General features: G+C 47.8%; 1 protein-coding gene across 4 annotated transcripts in view; it reads right to left on the bottom strand.

The window, feature by feature from the left end:
• GATAD2B (GATA zinc finger domain containing 2B) overlaps positions 1–12,487 on the bottom strand; it is a 63,448-nt gene that overhangs the window by 39,602 nt on the left and 11,359 nt on the right. Inside the window, exon 1 of one of the 4 annotated variants that reach the window (XM_082275153.1) lies at positions 6,017–6,037. The exons of 2 other annotated variants lie outside the window; for them this stretch is intronic. The gene's annotated coding sequence lies outside the window, so the exon portion shown is untranslated. Of the gene's footprint in view, positions 1–5,520; positions 5,661–6,016; positions 6,038–12,487 lie in introns of those variants that run through there. One more of the 4 variants, XM_082275152.1, reaches the window with a different exon arrangement.

Here is a 12,487-nt window from a genome sequence, read left to right on the forward strand (position 1 = left end):
TGGGATGGAGGGGGGTCCACATACCACTGGCTATGGGATGGAGGTGGGTCCACATACCACTGGCCATGGGATAGAGGGGGTCCACATACCACTGGCCATGGGATGGAGGGGGGTCCACATGCCACTGGCTATGGGATGGAGAGGAGAGGGTCCACATACCACTGGCTATGGAATGGAGGTGGGTCCACGTACCACTGGCTATAAGATGGAGGGGGTCCACATACCACTGGCTATGGGATGAATGGGGGGGGTCCACATACCACTAGCTATGGGATGGAGGGGGGTCCACATACCACTGGCCATGGGATAGAGGGGGGTCCACATACCACTAGCTATGGGATGGAGAGGGGTCCACATACCATTGGCTATGGGATGGAGGGGGGTCCACATACCACTAGCTATGGGATGGAGGTGGGTCCACATACCATTGGCTATGGGATGGAGAGGGGTCCACATACCACTGGCCATGGGATAGAGGGGGGTCCACATACCACTAGCTATGGGATGGAGGTGGGTCCACATACCACTAGCTATGGGATGGAGAGGGGTCCACATACCATTGTCTATGGGATGGAGGGGGGTCCACATACCACTAGCTATGGGATGGAGGTGGGTCCACATACCATTGGCTATGGGATGGAGAGGGGTCCACATAACATTGGCTATGGGACGGAGGGGGTCCACATACCACTGGCCATGGGATGGGGAGGAGAGGGTACACATACCATTGGCTATGGGATGGAGGGGGGTCCACATACCATTGGTTATGGGTTGGAGAGGGGTCCACATACCACTGGCTATATTGGATGGAGGGGGGTCCACATATCATTGGTTATGGGATAAAAGGGGTCCACATACCACTGCCCATGAAGATGTAATGGTCAGGTGTTCACAAACCTTTAGCCATATAGTGTACCATGCATTCGGATCCTAATTCATACGGGACCAAACCATCCGCCAACCGCTGCCACTGACATCCTCCCCGACCACTACAAAGAAAACCGATCCTCCTCTAACACCAGCGAAGAGCTCCAAACCCAACGAGACCCTCCAGACAGATAATTACATCCTACATCGCCCCGGTGCTCACCGGGAGTCCATCGTCCCAACAGTGCTCAGATGAAGACCGTTCCTATAGGAAGACGCTGCAAGCAAGGGGTTAAACCTCCGCATTCCTCCTCAGAGGGTGCCCACAGCCAATATGGGGGCGACAGGCGGTCGCTGCACCTGTTCCTTGTTGTGACACATGCTACGGGGGAGGAAAGAGGCGACCGGGGAAAAAAAAAAAAACATGCGCCGCCATTGAAATCTTTCATTCCCTGCCGATGGGAAATTGTTATGATTGTCTGGAAATGACCGGCATGCTGGGAAATGTCTATCGCTGGATCGACGGCTGGAATCGGCAAGAGAGTGAAGTGTCTGCATGGCGACTGGCGAAGACTTTAAAACATGGCGAGGGGGCGATAGGGAGTCTAATTTTGGTTGGAGATGGGACTGATCAATACTCAGGCAGAATAACGACACTGTGGGGGGGATTATCAAACCGAAAACGGTCAAAGAACCAAGCAACAGATTTTTAGGGGGCCCAATCACATCCAAGCGTTCCGTTGCGGTAATGTACAGGCGATAACATGCATTGCAGTAAGGCGACTGCATCCGATTGGACGCAACACCACATACATCGGGGGCCCTGCTGCCGATTGGATGCAGTCGCCTTACTGCAACGCATTTTAACGCCTGTGCAAAAGATCGGAACGTAAAGCGCGTGAATGCATTCAGATCGCAATCAATGCGCCAGAATTAAATATGCAGAGAATTTAAAAGAAACTGATTCGCAATCGATCGATCCCTTTCCCCTGAAGAAGACAGGACGCAGTTAAAAAAAGTTCCCAATAAAAATTGCAAAAAAAAAAAAAGTTCCAGATTAAAGAAAATAGCGCAATATATGTTCAAACCTGGCGGTGAGATTTCTTATTCCGTGGAATGTGTCTGGTGAGATTATCAATGGCAATGACGGTTCTGATCAATGAGCTATCAGATGGTGATTCTAATCAGTGATCTATTACAACAGCGATCCTAATCGATCATGAATCGCAAATGGTTTATCAATATTTAATCGCAAATACCGTTCAATAATCATTCATAAATGCTGATCCTAATCAGTGATCAATTGCAAATGACGATCCTAATCAATTAATCATCACAAATGCTGATCCTGATCAATAATCATTCATAAATGCTGATTCCAATCAATGATCAATTGCAAATGTCGATCCTAATCAATGATTAATCGCAAATGCTGAGCCTGATCAATGACTAACTGCAAATGGTGATCCTAATCGATGATTGATCTCAAACGCTGATTCTGATCAATTGCAAATGCTGATCCTGATCAATACTCATTCATAAATGCTGATCCTGATCAATGATCAATCGCAAATGACAATCCTAATTTATGATTAACCACACTACTGATCCTAATCAATGATCAATCGCAAATAACAACTCTAATCAATGATTCATTACAAATGCTGATTCTAATCAATGATCAATCGCAAATGCTGATCCTGATCGATGACCAATTGCAAATGTCAATCTTAATCAATGATTAATCACAAATGCTGAGCCTGATCAATGATTAACTGCAAATGGTGATCCTAATCGATGATTAATCTCACATGCTGATTCTGATCAATGATCAATCGCAAATGCTGATGCTGATCAATACTCATTCATAAATGCTGATCCTGATCAATCGCAAATGATGATCCTAAATGACAATTAACCACACTATTGATCCTAATCAATGATCAATCGCAAATGGAAATTCTAATCAATAATTAATCACAAATGCTGATCCTAATCAATGATCAATCGCAAATGCTGATCCTAATCAATGATCAATCGCAAATGCTAATCATGATCATCAGGATTGCGTTTTGTGATTGGTCATTGATCAGGATCGCTGATTGCGATGGAACATTGATCATTAACAAAGGGTAATGCTAATCAATGATTGATCATAAATGCTGATCCTAATCAATAATTGCAAATGGCGATCCTAATTGATGATTAATCAGAAATGTTGATCCTGATCAATCGCAAATGATGATCCTAATCACCAATTAACTGCAATGCTGATCCTGATCAATGATAGATCACAACTGGCGATCCTAATCAATGATCAATCACAAACGATGATCTTGATCAATGATCGATCGCAAAAGGCGATCCTAAATGATGATTAATTGCAAATGCTGATCCTGACCATCGATCAGTATCGATGTTTGCGTTTGAACATTGATCATTCATAAAGGGCGATCCTTATCGATGATCAATCACAAATGCTGATCCTGATCAATGATCAGGATCGCCGTTTGTGATAGAACATTGCTCATTCATAAGCGATGATGCTAATAGATGATCAATTACAAATGGCGATCCTGACCACTGATCAATCATAATTGGCGATCCTAATCAATGATCAATCACAATCAGCTTTCCTAACCAATAATGAATCACAAATGGCATTTCTAATCGATGAATCACAAATGCTGATACTGACCAATGATCGATCACAATCGGCGATCCTAATCAATGATAAATCACATATGCTGATCCTGATCAATCACAATCAGCGATCCTAATTAATGAGCAGTCACAAATGGTGATCCTAATCAATGATAAATTACATATGCTGATCCTGATCAATCACAATTGACAATCCTAATCAATGATCAATCACATATGCTGATCAATCACAATTGGCGATCCTAATCAATGAATAATCACATATGCTGCTCCTGATCAATCACAATTGGCGACCCTAATCAATAATTATTTACATATGCTGATCCTGATCGATCACAATCAGTGATCCTAATTAATGATCAGTCACAAATGGCGATCCTAATCGAAGATGAATCACATCTGCTGATCCTAATCAATGATCAATCACATACTCTGATTCTGATCAATCACAATCAACAATCTTAATCATTGATCAATCACAAGTGCTGATCCTGATCAATCCCAATTGGCGATCCTAATCAATGATCAATTACATATGCTGATCCTGATCAATGATTAATCACAATCTGCGATCCTAATCAGTGATCAATCACATATTCTGATCCTGACCAATCAGAATTTTCGATCCTAATCAATGATCAGTCATAAAAGGTGATCCTTATTGATGATGAATCACATCTGCTAATCCTAATTAATGATCAATCACAATTGGAGATCCTAATTAATGATCAATCACAATTGGAGATCCTAATTAATGATCAATCACAACTGGAGAGCTTACTCAATGATCAATCACATATGCTGATCCTGATCAATGATCAATCACAATTCACGATCCTTATCAATGATCAATCACAACTGCTGATCTTGATCAATCACAATTGGTGATCCTAATCAATGATCAATCACATATTCTGATCCTGATCAATCACAATTGGCGATCCTGATCAATGATCAATTGCATATGCTGTTCCTAATCAATGATCAATCACAATTGGAGTTCCTAATCAATGATCAATCACATATGCTGATCCTGATCAATCACAACTGGCAAGCCTAATCAATGACCAATCACATATGCTGATCCCGATCAATTGCAAATGGTGATCCTAATCAATGATTACATATGATGATCCTGATCAATGATCAATCACAATCGGTGATCCTAATCAATGATCAATCACATATGCTGATCCTGATCAATCACAATTGGAGTTCCTAATCAATGATCAATCACAAATATTGATTCTGATCAATGATCAATCACAATTTGCGATCCTAATCAATGACTGATCACATATGCTGATCATGATCAATCACAATCGGCGATCTTAATCAATGATCAATCACATATACTGATCCTGATCAAATACAATCGGTGATCATAATTAATGATCAATCACAATTTGCGATCCTAATCAATGACCGATCACATATGCTGATCCCGATCAATTGCTTGCGGTTGCGCTGAACGAGCGCGGGGCGATTCTTCTCTGGCGGTACCCGTAGGATCCGCACGGCGTGCGCCCGAAACTGCGGCGTCCCAGCGCAATGGGGGTGAATCCAGGTAAAAACCCGGCCAGATTACCCCCCCCCCAGACGGGCCGCCCCGGGAAGCGAAACGCATTAATCCCCGGGGGCCGTCTCGGCGGCGCACGCAGGTAATGGAGCGTACATGGCCGACAGCGTCAGACTCCGCAACGCCATTAACGCCAGACACCCCCCCCCAATTTATATTCAAAATAAATCCACCGTCCCGGATTACCATCCCCCCCCCCTGCGATCGCACCGCATTCCAGGGCTCGCCTGACAATACACAACGCTACGCCGGCACGCCGCGCCGAGGAGACGTTCCACACAAATAAATAAATAAAGGAAAATGAAAAGAACAAAAAACGAATAAAACACAAAAAAAAAAAAAAAAACGTGCCCCCCCCACCCGTTACACCCCCCCCCACCCCCGCCGGCCCCAGGGATTGTCGCATTTACCTTGCATATCATGACTGGCTTCCAAAGGGCCAGACAGCCCAAAAAGATCCCCCCTCCCCCTTTCTGAATGAGGGTGGGGGGGGGGAGAGGAAACGTAAGCCCCCCTCCTCCTCCTCCTCCCCCCCCCTTTCTTTGGTGACACACATAAGAAGGGGGGGGGGGGCGGCTGTGCGTTACACCGAGCCGGCCGGGGCCTTCTACCTTACACACACACAAGACGCACGCGGCTCGCGCACCGGCGCAGTGGCACCGAGCCAATCCGAGGCCGCCGTCAGCTGACTGGCCCCATTCACAGAATGAAAAGAGGGGGGGGGGAGAAAAGATGGGGGGGGGCACGCAATTACCTCCCAACAAAAGAATCAATTTCACCTCAAACGATCGCGCGGCCCGCGGCGGCGGCGACCAGCGAGACGGCAGATGTGTCTGTTTTGTTACGGCATCCCCCCCCCCTCTCTCAATCGCCCCCCCCAAAACCCACATTCCGCAGCATACTCACAGTGATCCAGCTGAGACGGCGGTGGGGCAGGATTTGGAAGGGGGGGGGAGAGTTGGGGGGGGGGGGACGCAGATATAAGAGGAAGATGAGCGACACGGGAAAATGGAGTAAGGGGGGGGAGGGGGGGAAGGTGAAAATATATATATATATTTTAGTCGGATGTAAGGATTGTGTTAGGTAGGCGGCACAGACAGTGTGACACCAATCGGGGGGCCCCCCCCCTTCTCTCTTCACCCCCCGCCCCCTCCTTTTCCCGGGGACGCCTGCCCTAAGAGTGGGCACACGGATGCCATTCAACCAATCATAACCCTACAGTGAAATTAAACAAAAGGCAAGAAAAAATAAGGAAAGAAGGAGGAGGGGGGAGGGGGGGATGCATACTTTTTACCCATGATTCCCGGCGTGGGAGAAAGGGGGGGGGTGAGGGGGGGTTACATCCAGTTGTAGCCGGTTTACAACCTCTGGACGCCAAATTAGCGCTATATTATTTCGATGTTAATTGCGTACAGTAATTCGGGGACAAAACCCGAAGTGGTGGGGGGTAAGGGGCCCTCAGCATATGTGGAGGGAGGAGGGGGGCCCCCTGAGACATACAGCATCCCCCCCACCTCCACACAACCTTGTAATGTCTGGATCAATGCCAAACTTTCACCTCTGCCCACCCCGACCCGTGAGCAAAAAAAAATGAGGCGATTGATTTTGGAGGACTCCTCCAAGACGTAAACCCCCCTCAAGAGGAGAACCCCATCAAGACTTGACCCCTCAAAGACATGAACCCCCCCCCCCACAGAGACGTGAACCCCCACAAGATGTGAACCACCCAAGACATGAACCACACACAATGTGAACCCTCCCAGGACCTGAACTCACTACCAAGACCTGAACCCCCAAAATCTGAACCCAACACCAAGACGTGAACCCCCCCAAGACTTGACCCCTCAAAGACATGAACCCCCTCACCAAGACATGAACCCCCCCCACAGAGACGTGAACCCCCCCAAAATGTGAATCACCCAAGACATGAACCACACACAATGTGAACCCTCCCAGGACCTGAACTCACTACCAAGACCTGAACCCCCAAAATCTGGACCCAACACCAAAACGTGAACCCCCCCAAGACTTGACCCCTCAAAGACATGAACCCCCCCCAAGATGAGAACCACCCAAGACATGAACCACACAGGACGTGAACTCTCCCAGGAGCTGAACTCACCATCAAGACGTGAACCCCCAAAATGTGAACCCAGCACCAAGATGTGAACCCCCCCCCAGACGTAAACAAACCAAGATGTTACCTCCCCAGGATCTGAACCCACCACCAACACATGAACCCCCCAAGATGAGAACCCAACCAGCACCAAGACGTGAACCCCCTAAGACGTAAACCACCTAAGACATGAACCCCCTGAAGACGTGAACCCCCCCCCACCAAGATGTGAACCCTCAAGATGTGAACCACCCAAGATGTAAACCACCAAGACATGAACCCCCCAAGATGTGAACCCAACACCAAGACGTGAACTCCCTAAGACGTAAACCACCCAAGATGTGAACCTCCCCCCAGGATCTGAACCCACCACCAAGACATGAACCCCCCAACATGTGAACCCAGCACCAAGACGTGAACTCCCTAAGACGTAAACCACCCAAGACATGAACCCCCCCCCCCAAGACATGACCCCCCTCAAGACGTGAACGCTCAAAATGTGAACCACACAAGATGTGAACTCCCCCCACCCCCGGGATCTGACCCCACCAAGACGTGAACCCAACACCAAAATGTAAATCTCACCAACACATGACCCCCCCCTAAGACGTGAACCCCCCCCAACCAAGACGAGAACCCTCAAAACGTGAACCACCCAAGACGTAAACCACACAAGATGTGAACTCCCCCCCCGGGATCTGACCCAACCAAGACGTGAACCCCCCAAGATGTGAACCCAACACCAAGATGTAAATCTCCACAAGACATAAACCCTCCCAAGACATGACCCCCCCCCCTAAGACGTGAACCCCCCCCCTACCAAGACATGAACCCTCAAGACGTGAACCCATCACCAAAACATGAACCACCCAAGATGTGAACTCCACTAAGATTGATTGGAAGTTCATCTCAATCAACTTGAACATCTGATGAGGACGTTTCCTCCGCGTCCAACCAATACATGTGGGGGCGCATCCTCATCCCCGACACTCGATCTCTAAATCCGGACACACAAACTAACCCCTGATTGTACAATCTCAACCTTGGCACCCCAATAAACCCCAATACAGGTCAATGGAGTCTGAGCAGATCCAATGAGAACGTTTCTTCTACGCCCGATTCAAGTCACAGCTTTACGAGGACGTTTCCTTCACATATAAACTTTGTATCGTTTTGGATTAGAACCAATCTGATTACAAAATAGGACACAGCACAGGGATGGTGGGAACCCCTCATAATGAGCACAGCGGGTGTACAGACCCGGGCACTCAGCACTGGGGTGGTGGGAACCCCTCATAATGGGCACAGCGGGGGTACAGACCCCGGAACTCAGCACAGGGATGGTGGGAACCCCTCATAATGGGCACAGCAGGTGTACAGACCCGGGCACTCAGCACAGGGATGGTGGGAACCCCTCATAATGGGCACAGCAGGTGTACAGACCCGGGCACTCAGCACAGGGATGGTGGGAACCCCTCATAATGGGCACAGCGGGGGTACAGACCCGGGCACTCAGCACAGGGATGGTGGGAACCCCTCATAATGGGCACAGCGGGGGTACAGACCCAGGAACTCAGCACAGGGATGGTGGGAACCCCTCATAATGGGCACAGCAGGTGTACAGACCCAGGAACTCAGCACAGGGATGGTGGGAACCCCTCATAATGGGCACAGCGAGTGTACAGACCCGGGAACTCAGCACAGGGATGGTGGGAACTCCTCATAATGGGCACAGCAGGTGTAGAGACCCAGGAACTCAGCACAGGGATGGTGGGAACCCCTCATAATGGGCACAGCGGGTGTACAGACCCGGGAACTCAGCACAGGGATGGTGGGAACCCCTCATAATGGGCACAGCGAGTGTACAGACCCGGGAACTCAGCACAGGGATGGTGGGAACCCCTCATAATGGGCACAGCGAGTGTACAGACCCGGGAACTCAGCACAGGGATGGTGGGAACTCCTCATAATGGGCACAGCGGGGGTACAGACCCAGGAACTCAGCACAGGGATGGTGGGAACCCCTCATAATGTACCAATCAGTTCCTCCAGAAATCTCTGAACAAAACTCTTCTATATTCTCCTCTACAATATCTGACAAAAGTCAGTACACCCCTAAGTGACAATGTCCAAATTGGGCCCAAAGTGTGAATATTTTGTGTGGCCGCCATTATTTTCCAGCACTGCCTTAACCCTCTTGGGCATGGAGTTCACCAGAGCTTCACAGGTTGTCACCGGAGTCCTCTTCCCCTCCTCCATGATGACATCACAGAGCTGGTGGATGTTAGAGACCTTCCCCTCCTCCACCTTCCGTTAGAGGATGTCCCACAGATGCTCAATAGGGTTTAGGTCTGGAGACGCTTGGCCAGTCCATCACCTTTACCCTCAGCTTCTTTAGCAAGTCAGTGGTTGTCTTGGAGGTGTTTGGGGTGGTTATGTTGGAATACTGCCCTGCCCCCCAGTCTCTGAAGGGAGGGGATCATGCTCTGCTTCAGTATGTCACAGTACATGTTGGCATTCATGGTTCCCTCAATGATCTGTAGCTCCCCAGTGCCGGCAGCCCCAGACCATGACACCCCACCACCATGCCTGACTGTAGGAAGACACACTTGTCTTTGTACTCCTCACCTGGTTGCCCCCACACACGCCTGACACCATCTGACACCAAATAAGTTTATCTTGGTCTCATCAGAGCACAGGAGATGGTTCCAGTAATCCATGTCCTTAGTCTGCTTGTCTTCAGCAAACTGTTTGTGGGATTTCTTGTCCATCATCTTTAGAAGAGGCTTCCTTCTGGGATGACAGCCATGCAGACCAATTTGATGCAGTGTGCGGCGTATGGTCTGAGCACTGACAGGCTGACTCCTCCCCCATCCCTTCAATCTCTGCAGCAATGCTGGCAGCACTCATACGTCTATTTCCCAAAGACAACCTCTGGATATGACGCTGAGCACGGCACTCATCTTCTTTGGTGGACCATGGTGAGGCCTGTTCTGAGTGGAACCTGTCCTGTTACACCGCTGTATGGTCTTGGCCACCGTGCTGCAGCTCAGTTTCAGGGTCTTGGCAATCTTCTTATAGCCTAGGCCATCTTTATGTAGAGCAACAATTCTTTTTTTCAGATCCTCAGAGAGTTCTTTGCCATGAGGTGTCATGTTGAACTTCCAGTGACCAGTATGAGAGTGAGAGCGATAACACCAAATTTAACACACCTCCCCCCATTCACACCTGAGACCTTGTAACACTAACGAGTCACATGACACCGGGGAGGGAAAATGACTAATTGGGCCCAATTTGGAGATTGTCACTTAGGGGTGTACTGACTTTTGTTGCCAGCGGTTTAGACATTAATGGCTGTGTGTTGAGTTATTTTGAGGGGACAGTAAATTTACACTGTTATACAAGCTGTACACTCACTACTTTACATTGTAGCAAAGTCTCATTTCTTCAGTGTTGTCACATGGGAGGGGTGTACTTACTTTTGTCAGATACTGTGTATTCCCCCCCCCCCCCCCATACTCCTCTCCATAATGTTCAAGAATTCTCTCCTCTCCTCCATATTCTCCTCTCTACTCCTCTCCTCCATATTCTCCTCTCCTCTCCTCTATAGTCTCCTCTATATTCTTCTCTCTACTCCTCTCCTCCATATTCTCCTCTCTGCTCCTTTCCTCTATATTCTCCTCTCTACTCTTCTCTGTATTCTCCTCTCCTCTATAGTCTCCTCGCTACTCCTCTCCTCTATATTCTCCTCTCCTCCATATTCTCCTCTATACTCCTCTCCTCTAAATTCTCCTCTCCTCTATAGTCTCCTCTCTACTCCTCTCCTCCATATTCTCCTCTCCTCCATATTCTCCTCTATATTCTCCTCTCTGCTCCTCTCCTCCATATTCTCCTCTCTGCTCATCTCCTCTATTTTCTCCTATCTACTCATCTCCTTATATTCTCCTCTCCACTCCTCTCCTCTATATTCTCCTCTATATTCTCCTCTCTACTCCTCTCCTCCATATTCTCCTCTCCTCTATATTCTCCTCTCTACTCCTCTCCTCCATATTCTCCTCTCCACTATATTCTCCTCTCTACTCCTCTCCTCTATATTCTCCTCTCTACTCCTCTACTCCATATTCTCCTCTATATTCTCCTCTCTACTCCTCTCCTCCATATTCTCCTCTCTGCTCCTCTCCGCTATATTCTCCTCTCTGCTCCTCTCCTCTATATTCTCCTCTCTACTCTTCTCCTGTCTTCTATACACTTTTCCTCTATATTCTCCTCTCTACTCCTCTCCTCTATATTCTCCTCTCCTCTGTAATTACCTCTCTACTCCTCTCCTCTATATTCTCCTCTCCTCTATATTCTCCACTCTACTACTCTCCTCTATATTCTCCTCTCCTCTATATTCTCCTCTCTAATCCTCTCCTCTATATTCTCCTCTCCTCCATATTCTCCTCTCCTCTATATTCTCCTCTCCTCCATATTCTCCTCTCTACTCCTCTCCTCTATATTCTCCTCTCCTCTGTAATTACCTCTCTACTCCTCTCCTCTATATTTTCCTCTCTACTCCTCTCCTCTATATTCTCCACTCTACTCCTCTCCTCTATATTCTCCTCTCTACTCCTCTCCTCCATATTCTCCTCTCTACTCCATATTCTCCTCTCTACTCCTCTCCTCTATATTCTCCTCTCTACCCCACTCCTCTATATTCTCCTCTCCTCTATATTCTCCTCTCTACTCCTCTCCTCTATAGTCTCCTCTCTACTCCTCTCCTCTATATTCTCCTCTCCTCCATATTCTCCTCAATACTCCTCTCCTGTAAATTCTCCTCTCCTCTATAGTCTCCTCTCTACTCCTCTCCTCCATATTCTCCTCTATATTCTCCTCGCCTCCATATTCTCCTCCTCTCCTCTATATTCTCCTCTCTGCTCCTCTCCTCTATATTCTCCTCTCTACTCTTCTCCTCTACACTCTTTTCCTCTATATTCTCCTATCTACTCATCTCCTTATATTCTCCTCTCTACTCTTCTCCTCTATATTCTCCTCTCCACTCCTCTCCTCTATATTCTCCTCTCCACTCCTCTCCTCTATATTCTCCACTCTACTCCTCTATATTCTCCTCTCTACTCTTCTCCTCTATATTCTCCTCTCCACTCCTCTCCTCTATATTCTCCTCTCCACTCCTCTCCTCTATATTCTCCACTCTACTCCTCTATATTCTCCTCTCTACTCTTCTCCTCTATATTTTCCTCTCTACTCCTCTCCTCTATATT

Source organism: Pelophylax lessonae (assembly GCF_965119305.1).
Source record: "Pelophylax lessonae genome assembly, chromosome: 13".
NCBI classification, from domain to species: Eukaryota; Metazoa; Chordata; class Amphibia; order Anura; family Ranidae; genus Pelophylax; species Pelophylax lessonae.